This window comes from Aotus nancymaae, unplaced genomic scaffold, assembly GCF_030222135.1.
Source record: "Aotus nancymaae isolate 86718 unplaced genomic scaffold, 86718_ANA_hifiasm-v0.15.2.pri h1tg000016l, whole genome shotgun sequence".
Taxonomy (NCBI): Eukaryota; Metazoa; Chordata; class Mammalia; order Primates; family Aotidae; genus Aotus; species Aotus nancymaae.
Window position 1 is genome coordinate 76,028,836 of NW_026988428.1, and position 14,590 is coordinate 76,043,425.

The 14,590-nt window shown below is 41.8% G+C and overlaps 1 protein-coding gene across 6 annotated transcripts in view; it reads right to left on the reverse strand.

Annotated features, from left to right (window-relative positions):
- The window catches only part of DUSP16 (dual specificity phosphatase 16), a 90,713-nt gene extending 77,762 nt beyond the window's left edge, over positions 1-12,951 (reverse strand). Inside the window, exons 1-2 of one of the 6 annotated variants that reach the window (XM_064377685.1) lie at positions 12,192-12,622; positions 3,319-3,451 (exon numbers count right to left, since the gene is read on the reverse strand). The gene's annotated coding sequence lies outside the window, so the exon portion shown is untranslated. Of the gene's footprint in view, positions 1-3,318; positions 3,558-10,810; positions 11,059-11,084; positions 11,699-12,191 lie in introns of those variants that run through there. The other 5 variants (XM_012447638.3, XM_064377687.1, XM_064377688.1 and 2 more) reach the window with 5 other exon arrangements.
- Positions 12,952-14,590: the final 1,639 nt, after the last annotated feature.

A 14,590-nucleotide genomic window follows, 5' to 3' on the forward strand; every position in this document is an offset into this window, starting at 1 on the left:
GTCAACATGGTGAAACCCCGTCTCTACTAATACAAAAAATTAGCTGGGCATGGTGGCGCGTGCCTGTAATCCCAGCTACTCAGGAGGCTGAGGCAGGAGAATTGCCTGAACCCAGGAGGCGGAGGTTGCGGTGAGCCGTGATCGCGCCATTGCACTCCAGCCTGGGTAACGAGCGAAACTTCGCCTCAAAAAAAAAAAAAAAAAAAAAACAAAAAAAAAGAAAATATAGCTGATCTTAACAGAAATAAAAATTCACTGAATTTGGACTGGTGGTTCTGTTTGCTCTATGTCTCTCAAACAATTAACAGGCCGGGCACAGTGGCTCACACCTGTAATCCTAACAGTCTGGGACGCCGAGGTGAATGGATCACCTGAGTTCAGGAGTTTGAGACCAGCCTGGCCAACATGGCGAAACCCCATCTCTACCAAAAATACAAAAATTAGCCGGGTGTGGTGGCAAGTGCCTGTAATCGCAGCTATTCGCGAGGCTGAGGCAGGAGAATCACTTGAACCTGGGAGGCGGAGGTTGCAGTGAGCTGAGATGGCTCAAAAAATAAAAATAATTAAGATGGTAAAATTGTTAAGTGTTTCTCTTTTTACTGCAATTTTTTAAAAATGAAAAATTTTTGCAACAGATCTTACTTTTTCTTGCTATGTTCCTCCCAATCTTTCATAATCTAAAGGTGCCAAGAACTACTCCCGGATACTGTCTTCCTTCTCCCAAACCATCCTACAGAAGCAGCCAGCTAACATATTGCTCTTAGAGTAAGCAGGGCAGGTCTGCAATCGTGGAGAAAAGGGAAAATGATGAGAGGGGATTTAGGTGGATTGTCCTCCACTTCTAGTCATGAGTTTATCCCTCAGCCTAGGAAAAGCAGAGATAGGGTGATGGAGCCCAAGTTGGAAAACCCCTAGGGCAAAAAAAATGAGTCTTTTATCATGTTTTGTTTAAACTATGAATAGTAATATATAAAGAGATGCTAAAAACAAGTATAAGCTTCTGATGACCAAGGCCACATGCATCTTCACTGCATCCCTTCTAATGCCTCACTCATAGAAGTCACTAAGTAAATACTTATTCATGCTGATGACAAGGACACTATTGGCTAAATAATATATTTTTTGCCCAGAAAAATGCCTATTAGATTTAAAAACCAATGTGCTCATTTTAATGGGTGAATTAAAGTCATTTCTATAAAAATCTCCACTGATTTCACCATCACTTAAAACTTCAATAAAACTACTTTTTCCTAGCAAGTGGATACCATATTCCCTAACACCTGACTTTGAAATCCCCACCCTACCCCCATTATAACTGTATCTCTGTGAATTAACAACACATTAACTACATTATATAATGAGACAGTCACTGGATGCATCTGAAATCACACAAGCCATTCATTTACCACAAAATTCACTTGAGTTTGTTTTTCAGTTGGGATTGCTAGAGGTATTTTAATGAAATACCCGGGCATTTCCTCAGAACATTGCACTGAGAGTATTTTGATGACAGATAATACACACATATGTATACCTTTGTCTATTAAAACAAAAATACAATTAGTCTTTCATTTTTAATGAAATATGAGTAACTGCCCAAAAGTTAAAACCTAATTTTAGCTTTTGCCTTCTTTGCCGTCAACACTGTTATTAGAGATGCAACCCAGTCATCAAGATGACTGAAAAAGTGGCACTGCTGCTTTCACCTGTATAACTCAATACACAATTTATACCAACAGAAATGGAATACTGATAAGTCACTACAAGGCAGACTATCTAGTACAGTTATTTTAACTGTGTTTTGATGGAAATCTTTCAAATATATGTGCATCTCCATGACTCCTGTTGCACCCACCTCTGCACTTCCCCAGCCCCATTCTTCCAGGTCAGCACACTGGTAAGCCCAGTTGATCCTGCAGTCTTCCTCCGTGCCCTCCAATGCTTAGCTCCACTGCCTGTCCATAGCCTCATTTGCCTGTAGCTATTCCCAGGATTGCCTACTCTGTTCACTCTTCTCTTACCATTTCTTCTTTCATTTATCTTCTGCCATCCCTTAGTTTTCCCAAAAGAAAAGAAAAAAAAAAGTCAACAGTCTCCCCAGTTGGATGAAATAAATGACTGCCAAGAGCAGTCCATTCTCCTCTCAAGTATGTTACTATCTCGCCCGTTCTGTCATTCAAGAAAAAAAAATGACGCAGTACCCCAGATTTTGAATACAAATATAAATAAGTATGAACAGATATGTGTGTATATATGTGGGCACAGTGCTTTTTTATTAAAAAAAAAATAGGAAGAGAAAATTTTCACTTTTTTATGTTACTGACTCTTCCCTTCTGTCTACCCTTTATCCACCACTCTCTCTGATGTTATATGACCTTCTACCCACAATGGGCTCTGGGCCACATGGCTCATCCTACACACTACTATAGTCCCCTCTCCCTGACAAATTCATCATCTAAGATGGAAATGTTACTTTACTGATTTAGTTGTGTGTATCAGTAGCTCACGCTACTGTAATCCCAGTATTTTGGGATTACACGGTAGCTCACGGTAGCTCACGCCTGTAATCCCAGCACTTTGGGAGGCTGAGGTGGGTGGATCCCCTGAGGTCAGGAGTTCAAGACCAGCCTGGCCAACATGGTGACACCCCATCTCTATAAAAATATAAAAATTAGCTGGGCATGATGGAGGGTTTCTGTAATCCCAGCTACTTGGGAGACTGAAGTGGGAGAATCGCTTGAAACCAGGAGGCGGAGGTTGCAGTGAGCCAAGATCGTGCCACTTCACTCCAGCCTGGGTGACAGAGCAAGGCGCCATCTCAAAAAAAAAAAAAAAAAAAAAAAAAAGTGTGTATCAGACTGCTCTGAAAAGATGTCAGCACATGGTACTAGTTTACACCAGCAGTTTTCCAAGTGTGATCCAGAGATCAGGAGGGAAACTTTCAAGGGATCTATAAAACTATTTTTGATAATATGAAGATGTTAATGAAAATGAAGTCTTTTTCGCTTTCATTCTCTGATGAGTGGACAACAGTGAGTTGAAGATACATGGTATGTGGTGATGTTTCTATCACTCTGACAGCTAATAAAATATGTACTTGTATATTCTTCACTGCCTATCACTTTTTAAAAAGCCAGTTTCACCCATCATTCTCAGCAAAGTAACACACAGGAACAGAAAACCAAAAACCGCATGTTCTCACTCGTAAGTGGGAGTTGGAACAATAAGAACACATGATGGACACAGGGAGGGGAACATCACACACCAGGGCCTGTTGTGGGGTGCGGGGCTAGGGAGAGATAGCATTAGGAGAAATACCTAATGTAGATGATGGGGTGATGGATGCAGCAAATCATTATGAATCAGAAGATCTTGGCTCCAATTCTAGCACTACTTCTTACTTGTTCTAGGCCTTAGTTTCCTCACCTGTAAAATGAATAACTCAAGTCTTCTAAGGATAAAAGAGACAAAATATGTAAAAGCAATTTATAAACTACAAGGTACATTATTATTACAAGATCTCAAAGTTAAACATTTTAAACACTTCTTATGTGTTTTGTTCTTTTGTTTTTGAAAAAAGGTCTCACATTGTTGCCCAGGCTGGAGTGCACTGGAGTTAACATGGCTCACTGCAGCCTTGACCTGCTGGGCTCAGGTGATCCTCCCACCTCAGCCCCTTGAGTGGCTAGGACTACAGGTGTGCACACCCAGCTAATTTTTTGTATTTTTTGTGAAGACAGGGATTCACAGTGCTGCCCAGGCTGGTCTTGAACTCCCGGCCTCAAGTGATTCGCCCACCTCAGCCTCCCCATGTGCTAGGATTACAGGCATGAGCCACCGTTCCTGGCCTCTTATGATGTGTCTATGAAATTTTCCTTATTCTTAAAATTTTATTACCAAAAACAGAACTTACAGAAAATGCCAAGTGCAGGCTGGGAGCAGAGGATCACACCTGTAATCCTAGCACTTTGAGAGGCCAAGGCAGACGGATTACTTGAAGTCAGGAGTTCAAGACCAGCCTGGCCACCATGGTGAAACCACATCTCTACTAAAAATATGAAAATTAGCTGGGTATGGTGGCACACGCCTGTAATCCCAGCTACTTGGGAGGCTGAGGCAGGAGAATAGTCTGAACCCCAGAGACGGAGGTTGCAGTGATCCAAGATCGTGCCACTGCACTCCAGTCTGGGTTACAGAGTAAGACTTGGTCTCAAAAAAAAAAAAAAGCCAAGTGCAGACTTTCAATTAGCCAATTAGCTCAAATGTCCACGCATATAATTTTATTTTTGCAGAGATGCAGTCTCACCATGCTACCCAGGCTGGTCTCAAACTCCTGGCCTCAAGCAATCCTCCCACCTCAGCCTCCCAAAGTGCTGGGATCACAAGAATGAACCATCACACCCAGCCCAACAACACAATTTTATTGCATTAAATTTCCTCCCTCCTACAGTTATAACTGGTTATATATTTTAACTCATTATAAGGGACATTTCCAAATATACACAAATGTACAGAAAATAAAAAACCCCAACATACCCATTACCCAGCTTCAACAATTTTCAAAGTTACCAATACTCTTTTATTCATTTCCCACTTCTGTTTGTGCCTAGCCTGAAGTTTTTTAAAACAAATATTAGGCATCACTTTATTTTGCCTATAAGTACATCCATATGTATTTTTAACACATGAGAATATTTTAACATAACCACAATACCACTATTATAGATGAAAACATTATGGTTATAACTATTAAATATCACCTAATATATATTCCATTTTCAAGTTTCCCGATTGTCTGAAAAAAAAAAGTTTTTGTTAGTTTTTGGTTGGTTGTATTATCAAACTATCATTCTTACCAATTCTTTTTCAAGTGAATCCAAGATATTTAAGTAAAGCTAGGAAGGAAGTGGAAATAATACCATGTTTCATATACTATGTACAGTTTACAAAACCAGTCAAGAACTATCTTCCCCAGGAATTTGCTTCTCTACCAATCAAACAACAACACACACAAAAAAACCAAGCAACAACAAAAAATAAACTCACTACAAAATAAGCCAGCATGGTGATACATATACCTTAGTATTCTGAGAAGTGATCCAAAGAGGACACAGCTCAGCTGCTCAGAGAAGGAAGGAGCTGTTACACCATGAGCAAAAAAAGGTAACTGGATATACTATGAGCAGAAAAAGGTTTTGGAAAGGAGGAAGTCAGGTCAGCGGCAGGGTCAAAGCTGGAGGTGAGGTCACGAGTTCTAGAGTGAGCATATGGCTCAAACAAGAGACCCTGCCCAAGACTGCAAGTTAACACCTTTCAAGTTGCAACTGAAAGCTCAAAAAACAGTGCTCTAAGCTAGAGATATAATGGAACTGCTATAAAAAGCAACAATTGTTAAGAACTGATTCATTAGGCATACATTTTCAAAAGCCTACTCTACTGGGCACTATCCTAGGATATAAATTGTGTATTTAAAAAATTAGTATACAACGTACACCATAAGTAGCATATACCTCTCTACACATCTTTCCCCATTTAAGAGAAATAATGGCTATATTATTAATTGTCTTGCCATACCATTATAATTTATCTTTTTTCTATAAATGCAATTTGCCCAACCACACATTACACAGACATTAAAACAAACTGAATTCTGTCTTTCCCAAATATTTTTGAGGAGTGCAAGTCAGGATAACTTTTATCACACATACCACAAACCCACAGCATTTATAGCTGTAATTCTTTTCTAAATTAAGGCCAGGCATGGTGGCTCACATCTGTAATCCCAATGCTTTGGGAGGCTGAGGTGGGAGGATGGCTTGAGCAGTTCAAGACCAGCTGGGCAACACAGCAAGACCCTGTCTCCACAAAAAATAAAAAATAGCTGGGTGTGGTTGCACATGCTTATAATCCCAGCTGTTTGGGAGGCTGAGGTGGGAGAATCCCTTGAACCAAGGAGGTCCAGGCTGTAGTGAGCTATGATTATACCGCTGCACTCCAGCTTGGGCAACAGAGCAAGATCCTGTCTCAAAACAAAATAAAATAAAATAAATTAAGCATTTAGTGTAGGAGGAAATCAAGAGAGCACTAAAGAATTTCCTACCTTGTTTTAAAATTGTTTCCCATAGGTTTATCTCAAGTATATTGCAGATGAAAATTTGTTAGGTGCATACAGAATAATCCTTGAGGGATTTGGTTCTGTAGATACATTTAATATCAACCCTTTTTAAAATCCTTTACCTTAATTTCACCTATAAAAAAGTTTTGCTTGTCACAGTGGCTCATGCCTGTAATCCTTGCACTTTGGGAGACTAAGGCAGGAGGACTGCTTGAAGCCAGGAGTTTGAGACCAGCCTGGGCAACAAAGCAAGGCCCCATCTCTATTAAAAATAAATAATAATAATAATTAGCCGGGTGTGGTGGCAGGCACCCGTAGTCTCAGCTACTTGGGAGGCTGAGGCGAGAGGACTGCTTGAGCCCAGGAGTTTCAGACTACGGTGAGCTATGATCGCTCTATTGCTGTTCAGCCTGGGTGACAGAGAGAGACCTCATCTCTTAAAACAATTAAGTTTAAAACTACAGAAAGAGTGAAGAAGGGCACATATTTCTTAAAGAATGCTTGAGAAGAACAAAATGTGCCCTAACACATGAAATAGCTCCTAATATCAGTTTTTAGTTGACTACTATGAAGGACATCTTCTAAACAATAACAAAACAAATCTGGCAGTCAAATAACTACAGGAAAATCAAGACTTCCCCACTTTGGAACATTTTTGCTTCAGGTTTTTACTATTTATAGAAATACAGGAAAAAATATGCCACAGGGACAAGAGCTGAACAGGTGTCATCCCTTACCCTATTTTGTCTATTTGTAATTAAGCCAGTTTATTGTCCGTATATATTATTGTCTGAAATATTGTAGTTTTCATACAAAACAAACTATCTTTGAAATTTAGCTTCACTTTATGAAACTATTGTTACTATTTTTCCTAACAGAGAGTCTAACCTAAGAATATATCCCAATACATGAAAACCCTAACCGAACAGTAAACAATCATATTAATCTCATTGTAAAAAACATGAGATTCTTAGCAAATGGCAGCAAAAGAACTGTGGATAACTTAATGAGGCATTAAAAAAAAATCTAAATTTCCACGCCTTGACCTAAAAAAAAGTCACATAGGTTTTTTTTTTCTTTAATTCACATTTCTTTTTAAAAAAGCTGGTTAAAGTTAATGTGTAGATTTCTATTCAAATTCGTTTGGACTGCACATGAATATTAAAAAGTTGTAACATGAACACTATTCATTAGACTATCAAAGGCAAAGGAGGTGATTCACAGAATAAATGTGATTGACACTGATCATTATCTTCACTATTTACCACTATTTGACATCACTTTTTTAATGTACTGTTTACTTGTTATTGTCTTTTCTTGTTTACTGTCCTGTCTTCTCCCACTAGAATATAAGTTATACGGGCAAAAACTTTCTCTTATTTTCCACTGTATAGCCAGGGTCTACCACTTGGTAATTTGTTGAATGAGATGGGTGAATAGCTTCGGCCTTTGACCTCCCCCACTTCCTTCTCTCCATACACATGTTAACCAATCTTTAAGGCCAGGGTCAAATTCTATTATCTCTATGAAGATTACCTCCTCCAGCCCTTTTTCTCTTTTGTACTTGAATTTGGCAAGTGCCAAATTCTTTAAAATTTCTTTTAAATTGTATTTAAAATTTCTTTTAAAGCCAATCAAGCATGAACTATGGTTTTTCCTGTGAAATCCTATTAACTAGTTCCTTTCATCTGCATATGTATCTCCCCTGAAATTCTTATAATCCTGTTCTCCCTAAGAACATGGACCAATGTCCCCAACTTTTGGCATCCATCTCAGCACATGTAAATAGTATACTGTTGACAAATGTTTTGCTTGATTTATATTGGTAGTTTCCAGAAATTCAGTTAATAATTTCAGTTTTTTAGTCAGGCATGGTGGCTCAGGCCTGTAATCCCAGCACTTTGGGAGGCTGAGGTGGGTGGATCACCTGAGGTCAGAAGTTGGAGACCAGCCTGACCAACATGGAGAAACCCCATCTCTACTAAAAATACAAAATTAGCCGGGTGTGGCGGCATACACCTGTAATCCCAGCTACTCAGGAGGCCAAGGTAGGAGAATCGCTTGAATCTGGGAGGCAGAGAGGTTGCGGTGAACTGAGATCATGCCACTGCACTCCAGCCTGGACAACAAGACTCATCTCAAAAAATAATAATAATTTCAATTTTTTATCATGTATCCCTCCCTTCCAAATAACTCAAAAAAAATGGGCCATGATATTACAGTGAATCCCTCTTTATTTTTATTTCTGAGAATTTTAAATTTGATGTTCTCATATAATTAATGCACACAATGTATCCATCACTCTCTCTCAAGATTAAATTTTTCTTTTTTTTTTTTGGAGATAGGGTCTTGCTCTGTTGCCCAGGCTGGTGTGCAGTGGTGCAATCATACTTCACTGCAGCCTTGACCTCCTGGGCTCAAGAGATCCTCCCACTTCAGCCTCCCGAGTAGCTGAGAACACAGCAGTGTACTACCACACCTGGTTACTTTTTTGATTTTCTATGGAGACAAGGTCTATGTTGCCCAGGCTGGTCTCAACACCCAGGCTCAAGTGATCCTCCTGCCTCAGTCTCTCAAAGTGCTGACATTATAGGAGTAAGCCACCATGCCTGGCCTACATTTTTTAATGTAATAAAAAATCTTGTGACTTTTTGGCAACAACTATAATGATGTTTCTAACCCCAATCAAGAAGGGCGTGAAGTTTCATTACTCTCTCTTGTTGCTGAGGTTGAGGGCATTTTCCCATTTATTCCTTTCTCTTCATGCCAAGATGTATTCCATTCTCTTCCTTACTGATCATATCCCTAGCAAGCTTTTATTATTTCTTTGTACCTGTCGCATATCTGTCTTACATCCTTCTTTTGAGCCACCGTTTCCTACGGTTATTTACTTGAGTTAAAATTCTAACTCCCCATCTCAATCCATCTGTGTATGAGAAGCGCCTCTTCTTAAAATCTGAGCCTGCTTCTTTAAATTCAGCCAACCTTTATAAACCTCTCTTCACACAGCCAACCCTTAATCATCAAGGATAATGAAATGCATACAAATAACAGATTGTCTACAACACAAGACAATCAGGAAAAAATTGACATCTGGCTTTGGAATTTATCATATGTAGCTTTGGGCAAGACTTATTTTCCTAATTATGTTTTTGTTTAAGCCAACATCCATTTTCTTTTATGATGGTGAATATCTGTTTTAAAATTTGATCAGTAAATTTCTTTTGAAGTCAATCAAGCATCAACTATGGTTTTTCCTTCGAAATCTTTTTAACTAGTTCCTTTCCTCTGTTGAAATCTGGCATAAAATCTGTTTTGTTTCCTCTAAGTTATCTGCTTGTTTTCTTGGGATTCTGATACAAATTAGTTCACCCTGTATTAATTTACTTCTTCAAACTAAAGTACCTTTTGCTTGAGAACTCAACGCATTTTAAAAACACCGAATGTTCAGTGAAATTTTTAGGTCAGGTAACACAAGTTAGAAAACTCTTTCTGTCTAGGAAAACTTGGAGTTCTAGGATAAATTATAACACTGGTAATTCTAGCAAATTGTATTTAGTAGAATTTTAGGATTAGCTGAAAATTGAAAAAAATTTAATACTGGAGAGCTATGTAAGTCTGCTTCATGAATATATTAATCCCACATGCTAAAAACTGTATTAAATTAAATTCCCAATGCAGGTATTTACAGAAAATAGCATCAAAACAAACTCACACATAAATCCTGCCTCTTCTCCTGACCTCAACCTAAACTTTGCAACCTTCACACATACCTACTCTCCACCCCATCTCAGCCTCACTTCCACTCTCAAGTACCCCACAAATAATTTTTAAATATATAGGAAAACATAAAAGAACTGGAGTAACAGGATCTCCTCTTTTGCTGCCTCCTCAGTTAACTGCCATTAAGCTTTTGGCCCAAGAGACTCTAACACCCAATTTTACATGACTATTTTTATTTCATAGGCACTCACATTCACCAAACTGAACCAAAGAACAAGGACGTTCTAAATTGAAAAAGGAGCAAAACTGGATAATTCTGCAGTTCTGTTCCTAGCCCCCTCCATAATCAGGCACTATGTGAAACACCCAAGTAAAATAAGTATAATTTTCAGCCAAATGAGATATTTTACTTTGAGTTGCTGATACAGCAGAGGTTAATACTAAAAAAAATTAATTACCACAGTTTACACATTTTTTTATATCTGAATGTGCATTTATAGTACCTGAACCAAGTTATTTTCAATACAATATTCACCATATTAACAGAATTCAAAATAAGCTCATTTCTAATTTTTCCTCCATGTAGAATTTTGATAAGTGCAAAAATTATTTTACCTAAAATCCAACTATTGGGCTGGTGTTATTTAGCCCATATTTTTACGTAAGATAGTAAATGTTAGCAAAATTTAAAAAACAATTTAATGCAACTTTCCACGTTGTCTTCAAACTCAGTAAATTCCACAATTTTAAAAAACAACCTTTCACGGTGCCTACTCACATTTTTACTAAAATCCCTACACAAAGCCATACATTCTATTTTTCATTTTACTTCTCCAAGCTGCTGCCTTCACCAAATAGACTCCACGAGCCTCCCAAGTGGTATCCACCAATATATGAGTTTCTCAAGGAAAAGTAAGTAATTAAAGAGTAATTAGTACAATTGGTACGAAATCTTTTCTCTTAAAAATTTACCTTAACTTTAACAAGCCCTTTTCTTGATGGAGTTTTAACAGCATAAATCCTAATGAAACGGTTGTCCTTTACGTGGTTTCTCCATCAGCCCCATGAGGTGAGTGGCATAAAGAGGCATTTTTCTGACAGTCTGTCTCAGTTTCCCAAACACTAGTCCTAAGCTTTTGCTCAGATGGTAAATTTCTCTCTCTCTCTCTCTCTCTCTCTCTCACACACACACACACACACACACACACACACACACACACGGAAAAGAAAGAAGAGAGAAACATACCTGGTCATTTTCTAACCTGGTTTGATAGGTTTGGTTCACTTGTACGAGCAGAGTGTTTACTTATAATCTTTTAAAACAGAAGTGGCAGCCAGAGCACTGGGTAAATAAAAACTTCAGTTTTAAAACCCTGCATCTTAACTCACTTCCCTTTGGTTCAAGGGGACGGCACAGCAAACCCCACGGCAAATGAGATTATGCAACAGGTTTTTTTCGTCCACACCTTATTCATCACAGGCTGGTTAGAGGTGTGCTTTCTTCAATCTGAGACACACGACTTCAAAACGCCAAGAATCCTTGCAGTTGATGTTTCCTAAACTTCTTTAGGATTTTGCAGTATCCATTCATTTTCAGATCTACTTGTATTTCCTCTGGTTCACTACCGGTATTCTTTAGGAAATAAACCCAGCATCTGAAAATATTTCCCTCTGTGGTGTTTCATTACACGAAACTACACGTGATATACAGACCCTGGGCTTTTTTATTTCTCACGTTTTGCAGCTAATGTAAGTCACTAGGCGTCGGGCCCCCCAACACCAAGACTCATCCCCTGTCGGAAAATTAAGGGCTTTTTTGGTTGGTTGATTGAAGAAAGCAGCACCGTCACCACCCAGGTGGCCTCGCTGCTAACACCAAAGGCGAATTGGGGATAATGGGAACAGTCAGGCCGGGGCCCCACTTGGCAGGCGTGTTGTGTAACAGTCGCGCCTGGAAGTGAACAGCTTCGCCCGCGAAGGTGCCGCGTCCCGCGGCGGTCGCTCCTCTCGGAGGGGCCCGGTCCGAGCCCGCTCGCCGCGCAGCGGCTGGGGGCGCACCCACTGCGACCCCGCGCCCGGCCGCACGCCCCCTTCCCGCTCGGGCCGGCCCCGGGCCAGGCCTACACCCCCGCTTCAAACGCTCCTGCGGCCCCCGGCCGTGGTCGCCCCCACGCCGCCTCCCGAAAGGGTGGCCGGTACGCCCGGGAAGGCAGAGCCGGCGGGGCAAGAGCACGGCGCCCGGGACCGGGAGTCGGGACGCGCCGCGGAGCGTCCATGCGGCCGGGCGGGAGGGCGCCCCGGGCCCCGTACCCTCCCGCATGCACACCCCGCGCGGCATGCCGAGGCCACTTACTTTTGGGGCCGCCGACCTCCCAATTCCCTCAGAGGGAAACGAAAGTTGTCACGGCGTCTCCCCTCGGGCCCCCCTCGCCTCCCGGGCTTGAGAGGCGCCGCCGCGGAGCCGAGAGGGCGGCTGCGCTCCCGCTCGCGTCCCGTCCCGTCGCTCTCCTCCTCCTCTTCTTTTCACTATATTATCTTCTCCTTCTCTGAGGGGTGGGTGGGGGCGGGAGGCTTAAGAAGAGAGGAGACGCTCGCAACTTTTCTTCACTCTTTCTCTTCCACCCTCCCCCAGTCAGCCTTCAAAAAAAATGTCGAAAGGGATGAAGAACTTAGGGAGGTAAAGGTGGGGGGCCGCGTGGTGAAAGCGGGGGTTGGGGGGGAGTGAGAGGTGGCAATAATCGTTTAAAAAACTGATTAAAGTCCCCCAAACAGTGATACATAGAAAGAGGGGGAAAGGCGAGGGGGGGTGGTGGGGTGGGGGGTTGGGGGAAAGAGAAAGAGTCGCTGGTCAGGAAACTTCAAGCGCGGATGAGGTCATTGGTTTAAAAATAAAGAGATGGCGTCACTTGAAACCAATCCCAGTGAATGAACTCAGCGGAGCCCCGGGGAAAGGAGGAGACAGGCGAGGGCAGGGCGGTGGGCGCCGGGCGGGGCCGCGCGCCCGCCTGCCCGCCCATCCCGCGGACACCAGAGCTGGGAGCGCGGCTCCGCGCCTCGTTCCGGCCGCTTGGGGAGGGGTCAGGTCATGTTCCCTTCCAGTGTCCGGCGACTCTGAGGCAGGTTCCGCGGGCGCCGCTGGGAGGAGCCGGAGCTGCCGGAGGAGGCGGCCCCGAGACCTCCTCCCCCTCCTCTCCTTCCTCCTCCTCCTTCTCCCGCGCCCGCGCGCCCGCTGCCCCGACCCCCGGGCCAGGGTGTCCGCCTCTAGCGCTGCGCTTCAACAGGTATCGGAGGGTTTTCCCCTCACCCAGACACAGACCCTTTCCCTCCTTCTTGAGCTGTTTGCAGCTGCCTCACCAACGTCAAAAAACGCAAACACTGATTTGAGAGAATTAGAATCGCTCTCTAAAAAGTCTGAGGAATGCAAAAGGCAAAGCTCTGCCGTCTCTCAGTAGAGAAGTTACAGGTATTTCAAGAAAAATCACACTACTGTTGACAGGCTTTCAGCTATCTATATGTTTATGGTTGAAAACCCCCACGTAAATATTCCTAAATTACTTTACTTTGCCTGTATTTGCAAATATGAGGATAAGGAGCCTAGATTCTCTTTAAAAATGTTTTCTACAGGAAGCAGCACAGAAACATCTTTAAATCAGACCAAGGTTTCACTACCTTGTGAGAGGTACAAAACCCTTGTTGATTTAACTCCACATACCTCATGCATTTTATTATTTGAATTCATTAAAATCGCTTTTTTTTTTTAGATGACATTATGCACTTTGGAAAGCGAGAGACCTGAGGTGGTGACAAACCAGGACTTGGAATTACTGAATAGGACAATGGGAGCTTTATTTCAATGTTCTTTGAGCATTTAAGCATGAAGCTGATTCTACCAAGAAGTACTCACGTGGATATCACATAACAAAGATGTGATTAATGACGGAAAAGCACCCTGCGAGTGAACTGCTCCATGAGCCAGAATTTCTGTGTAGGAATAATCTAACTCCTAAAATATTCCGTTTGCAATGTGCCTGATTGGGACACTGGCCCCTAAAGACACCGTTGTGGGATATCCATATGCACCCTGACTAAAGCACTTTTTTTCATTGGCAAAAGAACTGAGAAGGGGTTTGGGTGGGTTAGAAAGATAATACACCCCTTTTGCTACTTTTCTGCCTTTAAATCCTGCAACTAAAGGGCATTCCTTATGATTGGTAATCATTGAAGGTTAGTGTTGCCAGGTAAGGCTCTGTCTTTTATAGGAGGGAGAAAAGTCCGTTTGAAGATGGGAGGCATTGCCAGCACCTCTGGCAGTAGGTAAAGCCTGAAGGCCACAATGCAGAAGCAACTTTGAGCCGGTGCCTGTGGCCTCCTGAAGACTTCTGCTAGGGGAAGCAAATCTCTCCCACTGCTTCCTGTCCTCTGGTGGCCAGGAGGTGTTACTGCAGCTTCCTTGGGATTTGTGCTCTACCAGGAAACCCCTAAAAATCTACTAACTGTTGACCTTTGTTGGAGGTGTTGGGATTTTTAGGAAGGAAGGAGAAGATAGTCCTTTTACTAGTGGTACAGAGCATGGATCTTGCCTGGAGAAAAGATTCATGATAATTGATGGTATCCCCTTTGCATGCCATAGTTCCAGTAACCTTGCTTTAACTGACATGGCTTGAAATCTTTCTCCCCTTTCCTCCTTATTACAATTAAATTTGTGTAATGTATGCATGTGGTGACATCATAGCTATCATGGAAGCCTCTCAG